This window comes from Thamnophis elegans, chromosome 11 (assembly GCF_009769535.1).
Source record: "Thamnophis elegans isolate rThaEle1 chromosome 11, rThaEle1.pri, whole genome shotgun sequence".
NCBI lineage: Eukaryota > Metazoa > Chordata > Lepidosauria > Squamata > Colubridae > Thamnophis > Thamnophis elegans.
In genome coordinates, this window is record NC_045551.1 from 731,772 (window position 1) to 746,301 (window position 14,530).

Here is a 14,530-nt window from a genome sequence, read left to right on the forward strand (position 1 = left end):
TGTAGCTTGTCTTGACTATCTTTTGTCTTTTAGTAGCATATAATCTGATTTTGTTTTACATGATTTAGAAGGACTGTCCATTCTTGAGCCCTAAGAACAGGCAGGAATCAGGTTTTCTTTGCAGAAGCACCTCCTTATGCATTGTATAGCTTCAGCTTTTTGTTCCAAGCGCTTGTTCCTCCTTTCAGATCATAAATGCTCCTTTGAAGCTTGAAAACCTTTCTTTTTCAGGTTCTTCAAACATTAGTGATCGTTCCATACAAACATCTTCCTTGATCTTTCCTTGCAAGTAGCAGTCTTTACAGTAAGTAATCTGCGTGCATCTTCCTTGCAGCTACTGAGAAAGCATCCTTAGGGGAGTCTGTTTCACAGCTGGAGCAAATGGCTTTTTTCTTCCCTGCTTTACAGAACCTTTTAGGTGGAAATTCCTTGTGGTCTCTTGTTGTCTCACTGTTGTCTTGGTTCTGGTTCAGTTTATACATCCAATTCTCATTCAGGGATTTCTAGCTGGCTCAAATCACACAATTAGTTTGTCACTCAGCTGTGACTGCCGCTTTGATTCTCCCTCTGCTGGGATGCTTGGGGCAACAGCTTGAATTACTGGAGAAAGTCTACCAGCTTGATCCTATTTGTGTATTCATCCGGAATTCTGTATCTTTCACAGTATTATGGTCACCCACCGAAAATCAGTAAAGTTCATTTTATCAGTGAAATGTACACATGACCTTTGAATCCAAACACTCTGATATGGCTCATAGCAGGCTTGGTTTCATGCCTAATTCATATGGTGCCACATATGTAGACTTCATTGGTAATTTATTCGGCAGTTACAATTGCTTCTCCATAGAACTTCTGCTTTAGAAGCATCTCCTTTGTTATTGCCCCCAGAGAACAATTTCTTCTTAATAACCTTTTAATTTTTTAAAAAAGTTTACACTCTTGTTTAGCTATTGCTCTCAGGCTAATGCAAAATTACCATTAATATTCAATACTAGCAGTGTCTGTTTGACTTGCATTTATCCAATCTCCTTTTAAAAAAAAATTAAATTAAAATTTTAAATTAAAAGCAATGACTACATAAGAGCCACTGTGAATGGTTAGAAAGCAGTACTGCAGGCGAACTCAATGCTGACTCAAGGACTTCAATTCTGAATGGCTCAAGGTTGACTCAGCCTTCCATCCTTCCGAGGCCACTAAAACATGGACCCAGATTGTTAGGGACAATATGCTGACTCTGTAAACCGTTTAGGGAGAGCTGAAAAGCACTATGAAGTGGTATATAAATCTAAGTGCTATTGCTATTGTTACATGCAGTAATGTGTTATAAATGTTTATTAGTTCTTGCCCCAGTATTTGGGAAAATGAAGACAAAAATCCTTTTCCTGTGCTATTTCTCCTTGTCATACATGATTTTCTACAATATTATCATGTCTCTACCCTGTCATCATTTTTTTCAGGCTAAAGAGTCCTAAACATTCTTGCATTGTGTCATAAGGAAGTAGAACAGTGTACGTGATTCTAGATGGGGATATACTATAATTTGTATATGGAATTATACTGTTGGCAATTTAATTTTCAGTCATATTCCTAATGATTCCTGACATGGAAGTCATGTTATACTGTAGTATGCCATACTCTAAGTCAGCATCTCCATTCTGTTATTAGCTATGACCGCAATATTTTTTTTTCTGACTCGGACATCATCAGAGTAAATAAGAGGTTAATGCTTTCAGGTCCAAGGTACATCCCTTCACCCTTACTTAAACAATTGTAATTGCCATTTTTGAACACTTATCCAGTTTTAAGAATTCATTCTAGAAGTCTTCACAATCTGCTCTGGATTGCACCAACCTGAACACTTTAACCAGCTTACTGCTTAACCCTAAATCGTTCATGAACAAATATAAAAGCAGCAATCCTAACATAGTATCACTTCTTACTTCTCTGCATTGAGAAGCTTCACCTTTATGCTTTGTTTTCTGATTTTTAACCACTTAATATAAAAGGAAAAGACTGCTTATTCCATGTCTGCTCAATTCGTTCAAGACGATTTGATGATGAATTTTGTGAAAGGGTTTTTTGGAAACCAAAAATACAAAATGTCAACATGAATCTGGTAGTGAGCTACTACTCAGAAACCCCCCCCCCCCCCCAAAAAAAACACCTCTGCTAGTTTGAAAGATGCTACTGGACTCCATATTCAATTTCTGGGCCACATGCCAACATCGCTCTTCCCCTTAATAACAGTAGGGCACCTAAATCCATGGAGTAGTTCACACTTCCAAAAAAAGTTGGCAAGTCAGAACTTATTTTTGCAGAATCCTTGTTGAATTTTCTTTAAAAAGGTATTTTTAAAATCTGTCATTACTTATTCTTTCTTTAATTAGCATTTCTACCTGGATTTAAGCAGCTGGCCTATAATTCCTTAACTTTTCAACATCCATTGGTATCACTCTTTTCCAGATCTCTGATTTGCAGAATTTACCAATTATGGATAGGAGGCCAGCAATACTGAGTTCTTTCAAAACACCTGGGTGAATGTCATACTGTAGGTTCTAATGATTTATTACTATATAGTCACTTCAGGTGTGCTAGAATACTTTTTTGGCTTTATTTTGCTTTAATTGTTCTAATTCCCTCCCTGAGAAAAATCAATAGATGCTCAAGTACCCATAGTATATCAATAATTATTTTCATTTTTCTGTGGTCACCGTGTTCTCCTTGAGTATCCATGTTACTCATCAACTGCCTTGCCATATCATATGTTGTATATTTACCTCCATTGTTTGAATGCAGAGTCTAAAGCTTTTCCGAAACCTATTGTTGACTTTTGCAACATATCTAAATTTCTCAGCATTTTAACTTTTCTTACTTATCCAAGAAATGTACGTCTACCTAGAGAAGTCATTAGTAAATATCTATCTATCTATCTATCTATCTATCTATCTATCTATCTATCTATCTATCTATCTATCTATCTATTATCTATCTATCTATCTATCTATCTATCTATCTATTATCTATCTATCTATCTATCTATCTATCTATCTATCTATCTATCTATCTATCTATCTATTATCTATCTATCTATCTATCTATCTATCTATCTATCTATCTATCTATCTATCTATCTCTGTCTGCCTGTCTATCTATATCTATATATCTATCTATTTATACACACACACACACACACACACACACGCATATATATGTATATATGTGTGTGTGTGTGTGTATATGCATATATGTGCACACACACACACACAGAGACATACACACAAACATGTTCCCACCTGGAGTTTCATTCCTTTTTGAATCCGCAGATAATGTTGTGAATAATCTCAGGTAGACACTGTTTTTCTCTTTCTTTTTTGAAGAAAAGTAGTTCCAATTTCCTATAGCACACAATTAGAGTCCAAGGATTTAACATCACACCTTTTGCTTACTGTATTTGAATATTGTGAACCAGTGTTTTATGTTGACAGCTTAAATATTTCTTATAATCCACTTCAAATATGCCATTCCACCTGAGAGATTTTTCATACTCATCCTAGTCCATGACAAAGCAGTAGTCTTCTTTAAGGGTTATGTCATGCTAATGTACATCAGTGATATCAAACTGGAACCTAGCATTAAAACATATAAAGACATTTCAATAATTAGATTTTTATTGTTCTTTTTACAGTTTGTGTTCCAGTCTTGCAGTTCCTTTGCTTTTAGCATTTAAAAAAATCTGTTAGTCAAATCAGAGTGTTACAATCCTACAGCGTTGCACAAATCTGTTCAATTTGTGTTCTTTTTGCCCCTGAAGTAATAATTTATGCCTTTTAAATTCATCTTTTCCACTCCCTCCTTATTTCTTGTTAGAATCTTTCCAAATTGTTAAACACCACCTATATTGTTTCTTGCATATCACAAGCCAGCATTGTTCTTCACTTTTAGCACATTCCTAACAGTTTTTTAAAAAGGTGTAGAGGCTCTTTAGCATTAATCCAATTAAGTTTATCTCAACTGAAATTTCAGTACTGTGCATTTCGTTAACATGCACACATATCTTCTTCCTTGCATTGGGCCTCTTGTTGCAAAGTATACTTTTTGTTCTCATATAATCCTTTCCTCGTGTCCCACTTATCACCTTTTTTAAATGAAGCAAAATTCAGACTCTCACTGTCATCAGAACATCTTTTTTTACGCATTCTCTTTTTTATTCTCTTACACACCATTTTAAGTATACATTCACATAATTGTTATTCTTCTTTACCTTTATCACTTATACATTTATTATTTCATTTAATAGGTTATTATGTACAGTTTGGGTTGCTTTATTTACCACTCCTTCCTCCTTTTGTAACACCACCATGTTTTCCCTTTCTTTTCTCCCTCCCTCCCTTCTCTACTTTCTTCCTCCTCTCTTTCTCCTTTCTTCTTCCCTTACCTTTCTCCTACTCCTGCTTTTCCTCTTCCTACCGTCTCTCCTTCTCTTTCTCTCCCTTCCATCATCCTCTCCTTGTCTCTTTCTTCTTTCCCCGTCATCCTTTCATTCTCTCCTCTTCTCTCCCTTTCTTTTTCTATTGTTGTTGGTGTATATTTCAAAACTCAGTTTATGTTTATATTTCCACCAACCCAAATATAATTTAGTATCATTTCTTATTCCTTTACCTTCGCTAGTCTACCCTAGTTATGTTTCCCTGCCCCCTTTATATCTCGCTCTTGAATATACACTTATATATTTAATATTTATTTTCTGTTTTCCCCTTCTTCTCCCCCCCCGCTTTTCTATTTAATCGTGCGTCATCTGGGTTCATTAGCTTCTCCCTATTTTCTTTTCTAGTTTCCTTTCTCTAGCCAATCATAGAATCTTCCCCATGTCTTGAAGTACTCCGATTCCTCTTTATCCTTTATTTTCATTGTCAATCTATTCATCTCTGCACACTCTAATCTCTTTTTTTATTATGTCTTTGTCTATTGGTAGCTTATTTAATTTCCAATTTTGGGCAAATGCAATTCTCGCTGCTGTAGTTACATGTATAATCAAATAAATATCCTCTTTCTTGAATTTCTCTGGGTTAATACCTAGTAGAAATATCTCTGGTTTAAATTCTGTTTCTTGTTATAACATTTTCATTAACCATACTCATATTTTAGTCCAATATTTGGATATGTCATCAGAACATCTTCATTGGTCTTCACTAGCAGTATTCCATGACTTTTGCTCTTCTCTTGATTCTGCTGGCTGCTAAATTTGCAATAGGCTTCTGACTCCTCAGCATCTCAAAAATAGTCTTAATTCAAAGGATCGAGAATATATCCATGACCTTCTGGTTTTTAGTTGCCTAAGAATTCTGTCAATTCTCTATCAAAATATTTTTTGTTTTTGATAGCAATTCTAAAGTATGTACTCAGGTGTTTTTTTTCCCCATTTCATGGATTTGCCCATAATACTTTGGCAAACAAAAAGTCACGAGAACCTTAGTTTTAATCATTTAGTCTACATGCTGAGGACTGCATTAACAACTTGTGTGAATAAAGCCAATCCATTCATAAAATCTAAAGTCAGGTCCTTTAGCTAAGTAGATACTTTTGGAGCACTATTCCCCTCAGAACCTCTGATATTATTGTCCCTTGATATTATTCTTTCATCCCTAGTAGATGCCAACATCTGGCACATATTAGCTGATCCCCAAATTGTGTCAGGCACCTATTAGCCAAGTATGAGGAGCAAGATTCATATAGAGTTTTGTAGGATCCAATCTGAGTAGATCATCAGAATCAGAAGTTTTGTCTTCCAAGCTTTCAGACTCATGCTGGAACCCATCTTCAGGGAACTTCTCTCTAGCAGGCTGTGTGCTGTTCTGGGTGTGGCATTTATAGTGCCTGTTTTAAGTGGATGTTGATTGGGGTATTTTGATGACTGTCTTTTAAGTCATTAATGGTGACCCACCCAGATTGGATCCCACAACTTCATTCTGCAGCATTAGTCTGGGACACATCTATTCGCCTTCACATAGAGTTTTATTAATTGGGTTTAACAACAACAAAAGGAAGAGTTAGGATACAGACTCTTGGATATAGAATAAACAAAATTCATCTTGTTGTTTATAGGTGCATTTGTTAAGATGATCTCTCTGTGACTTGTCTGAACCTCTCTTTTCACAGCCTGATATTGAGACAAGCCTATGCAATTTGTTGGTGATGTTTTGATATATTCTTTTTCCTTTCTCTGCTCCAGATTTCACCTGGTTGGTTAATACTTAGAAATGAGACCACTGGCATTAGGGAACTGTATGATAGAACAGGAAATCAGAAAAGGGAATGGCAAACAACAGACACATTGTGATCAAGGGAGTAAATCTCATGACGTCACTGAAGTCAAGCTCAAGGGACTGCAAGGTTGGGAGCTTCCACAGCAACTATTTTTGTTTTTGTGTGTGTGTCACTGAGTGTGTGAGTTAGGGGAGGAAGAATACAAGATGGATTGTTCCAGATTCCTTCTTAGAAACTGTTCACATATTAGAAAATTGTAACACTGGTGCAATTGCAGCTACGCTGGATGGAATTCTCCTACAATTCTTCTTCAATAAAACAATAGAAGGATTTATTGAGTACAGTTTTTTTCCCTCCTGAAACCTAAATTATAGAAAGTTTTGTTTACTCCTGTGATGGGCCAGATCCCTATCTTTGAAAATCATTTTCTCATTGTGAAAAGCTTTCATTGAATTCTAGTTCTGGCATTAATTCCATAGAAAATGTCTGACCAAGATATTTGTGTCTTGTTCACAGTGCTAGGGTTTTTTAATTAAGGGGAAAAAAATCATGTTAGCTGTCACTCCACAGAAACATTGTTGAATACAAATCTGATCTATTTAATTAACATGTGGGTGCAGCTGTATAGAATGATGCCCCTTGAAAAGAAGAGTGTTTATCTGTTATATTACCCCACACCACATTTTCTAATTAATTCCCTATTAAGTAAACAGTCTGTCTTTTGAATGTTATATCTAGGTTGCAAAAAGAAGGTTATTATTTATTTGCTTTTTTGAGAAAATTCAATTCTGAGATGCATAAATTGAGTCCTAACATGGTAGAGGAGTCCACAATGTTGAGGGTGTTGTTATGTTAGATGTTATATGATTAAAAGATAAAATAAATTCCAAGGGGTTTATATCTCTTCAACAGCAGGTGAAGTGTCCCAATGTAAAATATTATTAGAGATAGTATACCAGGATATTGAAAACAGAAATATAATACTCTTTTGCAGGGCAGCCTTCAAATGTATAAGGAAATGCTTTTATTCATATGAATGGTTAAGTCATTACAAGTGTATCAATTTATGTAGTGTGTCCAAATCCACTCGGTCCAACCCTGGTATTCATCTGTGAATGATTTTAATGTGTACACCAGGGGTGGGTGGGGTTCAAATTACAGTATGAAGGTTTTTGTGCAGGTTATACAAATAAAAAATACTGAGAGCAGAGAATAATTCTGAAAAAAAGAAAAGAAATCGTTGTTTGTGTCCTTTGACTCTGCTTTTTTCAATCTATTGTCTTTCAGAATGTTGGACTTCAACTCCTGTAATCCTCCAGACACTATGAGAGCTAGTTTAATATTTACGTCCCGCAAATCAGTAAAGAAAAAACAAATACTATCAGCTTTATAGCTTGTGTTAGTGGGCAGCATTCCAATCCACTGTGTTTTTACAGATTATGTTAAAGGAATTATAGACAATATTGTCATTGTTTACGTTCACTTTCATTGCATACGTGGGCTTACTACACATCTTCCTCTGATTCAAAATTTAAAATAATTGTCTCTCTGCCACCCACACATACAAATCACACTACTTTCTTTTCCTGCTGGTTTTCCCAAAGAAAGCTTTCCATTTAAATCTGACTGTTAGTTTTGCCTGCAACTTTCAGAAATGGATCGTTCCTTCAGATTTCTTTTGGAGACAGAGGAAGAATTTTGATGAGAAGATGTTGTCTGAAGTTAGCATTCTCCAGAGCTAAATCTGTGTGAGATGCTCAAATTACTTGGGGGGGGGGGGGAAACAGGGCTAGGAGACTTACTCAGTAAATCTCTGGAGGGTACCAGATTGAAGATGGCTGCTAAATGCTAAGCCTTTGGTGGCAAGCAGTCTTTGAACATAGCCTCCCATCTGAAGTCAAAGCAGATTAGCCCAGGAAATGTGCTAAGGCTGATGAAACCCTCTCCTTAGCAAGCTGGGAGCCATTCTCAATCAACCCAGAAGAAATTGCTTCTGAGGAAACATGCACACCACGGAGCTATTAGTGTGTGCAGTTATTCTACTAATTTAAAACAAACTCTGCATCCCAGACCTTTTTCTTCCCTCTTTCCCCTTTTTATAGGGAATCTTGATTTTGCTGCCAAATAAATTAAGCATCTTCACAGCGACTGGCTGGAAACTGCTTTTTTTTTTATACCGACTGAATTTGAATACCAATTCTTCACAAACAGATTTGTTCTTCCTAATTTAACAACATCTAAGCAGGATTTGCTTTTTTCTCTCTCTTTCCAATTGGGAATAAAGGTGTTAATAAAACCAGCAATTTTCTCACTTCTGATTGAAATCTTTCTCCCCCACTCAGATAATATTTAATGCATGCATACTTAGAGAAAGGTACCTACAACTCACCCCATGTGTTATGAAATTATGGAACTTTGAAATCACTATCTGTGAATATCAAAAGCACTGGCTTATTTATTTAGGAATGGAAAATGGGATTTGATACTCATCGAGAATCGCTTTGATATAAAAGGTTGTTAGAAAAGTCCTGGGGAGATCCAGGTTTCAAATCCCCTTTCAGGGGAAGATGGCCAGGATGACTTAGGAACAAAATCCCTCTCTCAGCTTGGTGCAATTGTTATGATGATGACAAAGAGGAAATCATAGATGTTGATTTTGGCTCCTTGAAGGCAATTGCAGGATAGAAATAAATTACACAGTCTTTAAATGAAATATTGCAAAGCTGGAAAACAATATTTAGCTTTATATTAATTTTTTAATTGCCACAGGTGATTTGAATGTGCTACTCCCCATAGAATGAGTGGTATACTTTAAACATTCTTCAGATTGATGCCTTTTTCATAATTTGGCAATAGATAGATAGGAGAGGGGACATCAAAAGATAAAATGCAACTGTGGATATATGAATCTAACAGTCTGAGCAGTGTAGAAGGTCTCTCTGCAACTAATGAACTCTTGTTTATGTTAGATTGCTCATCTTGACTACTCAAGATCATCTTTCAAAACTCTTCTTAGTTTCTTTGCAGGTTTTTTATGTTTGTTTCTTTGTCCCCAAAACCAACCTATTTTAATATAAAGTGAAAATAAACTAGTGATTTTTTTAAAAAAACCCTCAATAACTGAGGGTTAAAACTCATGCTTTGCTCATTCATTATCTCTTGCTTCCATGAACAAGTCATTTTAAATTACTTGTATTTTTATATCTTTAGGTTTGTGTGTTACCATAAACTACAGCATGAATTCCTTGCATAGTAGAAGGAAGCAAGAGGGGTAGAAGAATTTTCAGTAATACTGTTTTGTCCACTAGCCCTCTTTCCAGTGATTGTAGTAAATCCAACTTAACAAACAGCTTTACTTCACAGATGCAATGAAGCTCCTTGTTCAGTTGAATTGACAATGTTTATGCAATGAAGCTCCTTGGTATACAAGTTACTCCACTTCCTCATAGTGTTATGATTGAACCAATCTCTGCTCCAATCAGCCTATTATCCTTGAAGTTGAGACACACTCAACCTCTCTGCTCCACTGGGGTGAAAGGAGAGCACTGCAGTTTTGAAGGAGAATTTCACTTTAACATCATTGTAAGGTTCTGCAGGAAGATGGCAGATGTGGACAACTTCTGTATATTACAGAAAGAACATCAAGAGCATTTTCAGGGAGTTGTACAATAGTATTGTTATTTAACAACTGTACTACAAAATAGAATAATATCTTATTTGGAGTTATAATTATTATGCTACTGCTCTTGGTGGCATTATCTTTATTTTTTTAAAAAAAATTAAAGTTCTTTTTAAAATAAATTAACTTTTCAGAGACCATATAGAGACATTAATGTTCTTTCATGAGGGTTTTCCAGCTGCTAGGAGAACTTTTTTTCCTTTCAAAACTACTAAAAGATCCCAGACTGAAATTACTCCCATGTTTCCCCCATCCCCACCTCATTCCATAGATCCACAGTTTTAGCTCTTACTCGAAAATTCAAAATAAGGTTGATGCTGTTCTACCATCAGCAGTGGAATAGACTTCTTATAATGAATATGAGGCTAGTCTCTGTTCAAAGTGCCTGCTTGACTGAGCTAATTCTCAAGGGGCCCCAGAAATAGCCACCTCACTCATCATAATTGATGGGCCTCTCAAACATAAAACTGAAAGGCATCTTAGTCTCATGGGTTTGAAAGCTTGATGCAATGTGGCAAAATTGCTCTGTAGATAAGCTCATAAATTTTAGGTTTCTACCACTCCCCCCCCCCCAGCCTTTAGAATTTCATATACAAAAGTATTTATCACACAGGATGACTTTCAGTTAAGCAACATGAAATCCATTATCACAACCATACAACTTTTTGAATTAACAAAGGGTCACTGCATATGGTACCATATGTCACCGTGCCCCAATTATACTTTATACTATCATTGATCACCTTTTAATTTTGTTTGGTTGGAGTTGAGCTAGGAAAATGGAATACAAATTGAAGATCCATTGCTTGACCTCCTAGCACCAATATAATTAACTACCACTTCCTGAGTGCAGGACTGGATTGTGCCATCTTCCTCCTACATGCACAGCTCTGTTTTCCAGTTTTGATTCAAAACTGATGTTTTCTGACGGAAACCATCTTAACCCCTTCAGAGTGGATAGTCTTTGGCATTCACTTTCAGTTAGTGGAGCATAATCTCCTTGCTTCCCCACCTCTGCCCACATTACTGCAAAACCTGCCTTCCATTTCACATAATTTTTAAATGTCTTTAAGAAGCAGTGTAGGAATGTTGTTATGTTATTTTGGGATAGTTGAAATTTCCATTCTTCTTTGCTACGGAGAAACGTAAGAACAACACACTCTTCCCCATTGGTTTGATTATTGTTGCATGAGACCAATAATGTTACCCTGGAGGAGGGGAGGAGGGTAAATCTGCATTAGTGTCAAAGGCAATAATGTGAGAAAGAAGTATCAAAATATCCTTCAAACATTTGGAAAACCAAAAGAAAGGCATAGAAAATAGCAAGGTGGGAACACTCCTTAAAAGCAAAGGGCAAACACTGCTAGGCTGGGCCACAGAGATCAGTAAAGCAGGTTTACCTTCTCTGCATGAATGGGAAAAGCAAGAGGCAAGGAAATGACCAATCAAATCCAGGCTGAATACTGTCCCAGTCCATTGCCAACCGACTGCGATATAGACTGGAAAGTTTGCAGTTGGCTTAAGGAAGAGCTGAGCCTAGCACGGAGGCAAGCATCTTAGACTAAACTGCAAGAATAGGATTGTGTTTGTTTTGCCAAACAGAGGAAATGTGTATCAATTTAACAGTGTAATTTAGAACAGTCTTCCACATTCTGCATGTCAGAATGTATTAACTGACTGAGAAATTCTGGGAAGGATGAGTTAATGGGTCAGAATTATAGATGGAAACAAATAAGATCAAATCTTTGCTCAGTCATGGATAATCTTGAGGCAAATGTCACTTTCCTCCTAATGCAAGTTACTATAATCATTGCAAGTTGCTACAATGATTAAAAGAGTGGAAACATATACTGAACATGCAGAAATGTTTGCCTTCTGAAGTAAGGATAGAAGTTCAATACAGGCATACATGCATAATAAAAATATCAAATCTCATTTGTTTTATTTCTAAAAGATAATATTTTATATGAATCAAGGCATGTTGAGTTGCATCATTTGCTTTGGATATCTTACATATCTTAATTTTGACAAAAAGTCCTAAGTATGCTTGCATATTTTAATGATAATTTATGTAAATTAAATTAATAATTTAAGATAGGGCTTTTTCTCGATAATGGAAATTTTCTCATCAGAATATATCAATTTTCTTATATTAAGAAAACACACGTGACATTTTGGTATTTGGTTAAGACCCGTGTACTCCACTGGCTATTAATTCATATTTAGTAGTCTGCTTATTTTCCTATGCTGTTTGCTATTTAACAGAAAAATAATAGTTTTGTAGCAAACATTTATCAATTATGGTTATCGTTCTTAATAAACCCTACTTTAGGCAGGATAAGCAACCAAAGGGGGAGAGAGAGAGCGTTTCCTCAGAAAAATGGCTGTCTGATTTCATTCGTCCTTTCCATGTAAATTGCCTTTTAAAATCCATGTTTATATTTATTCACAGTTACTTGGCACTTTGGCTTTCTAGCTCGGGCTTTTTAGCAATGCTTGTGAAGTCAGTTTTCACAATTGTCCCCTCACCTGATTATTTCTCACTTTCCAGAAACAGAAGATATTAGCAGTTTTGCAGCTACATTACAGCAAAGTTGAATTAAAGCAGTTTTTAGGAAATATATTTTTATACCCTTTAGAGCCAATAGGCAGAGAATTTGCCAAATGGTATAGCTAACACCTAATTCTAGTGTTTAAGTAATTCTGAACTCTAATGCAATAGAGTTTTGGCTTCTGACACTAAACAGGATTCCTCACAATTCCAGCATTAGGTGTTACATGATTGTCTATTTATAGAAAATGTCATCTGCATTATAATTACACTTCTGTTGAAAGACAAGTGGTCAACATTCCTCAGTACAATTGGAAACTAAGTGAAAGCTTACTATAGGCCTGAATTATTTCCTACTTTCCAGATAAATATCCTACAAATTCAAGATAAACTTTTAAAAATGCTATCTGGACTTTATCCTTCTAGATCCATCTATATATTAAAAGATGCTTCCATTTTATATCATACAAACTTGTTTGTATACCCACCAACTAGCAAAAAATTGCTAAACAATATATAGAAGGTGATGTATTTATGTTGTGGCTTGTTCCACAGATTCCTTGTGGCTATTCAGCCATAGTAGTGCAATGCATAACCACAACAGTGTGTTGTGTTCAATTTAAAAAGATGCAAAAGTGCGACAGAAAACCCAAAGTGGAATGAATGGAGATCTCCCTCCCCACTCCCCACTCTCCTTCTCTCCTCCCCCCCCCCGACATAGATATAGACGATATAGACATATAGATGACTAAGCATATTTTGATGACATGAGAACCATTTACAAAGGGTCAGGAATGAAATAAGAATTATGGCACTGTGAGGCAATCCCTACCTCTTTTTTCCATAATGTTGCCCCTTCATCCAAAAGAGCAAAACTTGGGGCATGACATTATGATACCTCTTTAAACATTGTGACAAATGCAGCTGGATTCAAACTGGATGAGCATTTTTATAAAGTTAAATAGAAAAAGATTCTTCATATTTCAATCCATGCAACCATAGGCCTCTTAAGAACATTCAAGATCGTGTAGCAATCCAGTCAAAATAATTCAATGCAACGTGGGGGTGGATTGCAGAGTCCAATTGTAGAGATAACTGCCATGTTAATTATCTACACAATGCAATCATGCACCATCAGCATAATTGCAAAGATGCATATTAAATTTTAGATCTTGTAATACTATGAATGTTCAATATGACTTGACATTTTTACATAAACTACTTAGGATTAGGCTGCTATTCTCAAGTAGAGAGTGATTTTTGTGAAAATTGTTTCTATGGAAATCAAACATTGATACTTTCAGTCTTTAATTGGAGTCAGCAAAATATAGCTCCATTTCTACTTTCTAAAGGCTTGAGAGAAACAATTGGATTCCCAACTCTTATGCTCTACTTATTGCATTACTGTTTCTATTTTCACATTTGCTATGTGTTAAATCAAATTGTTTACAAAGGTTTATGTATTTTGTTAGATTCATGTTTGTGGTGATCTTCTTTTGATTCAATTTACTATAGAAAAGTGGCAGAAGGCAAAGAGAAAGTCACTTTCAAGATCAGCCAAGGTGTTAGAAGAATAAATCAATTAAATAAATCAGTTGTAAAGCCGGTGCATCATTTACCTGACCTTCTTAGACTGAGGGCACAGCCACACTTACCACCTAAACTGCTTGTGTCCTGTGCTCTTGCCAGCTTGACTCTAAAGTGATTTAAGGAAACAATAGTTCAGACTGAAATACTTTGGCAATCTGTTGTGTTTTCCACTCTTTTGTTCAAGCTGGACACACACATATATATATATGAAACTGGACATGCGTTGAAATTCAAACTTCTTTCTTTCCTCCCTATTCTACTTTGGTATATTCTATACCAGGGGTGGGTTACAACTGGTATGTCCCAATAGGGGCGTACCGGTGCCTGCCAGGAGCACACCATACCGGAACCTGGTGCTCCTGGTACATGGTGCTCCTGGCAGGCACGGTATGCCCCTAGCGGAGGGCTCACCCACCCACCTGTGCTCCTTACTGGTATTTGAAGTC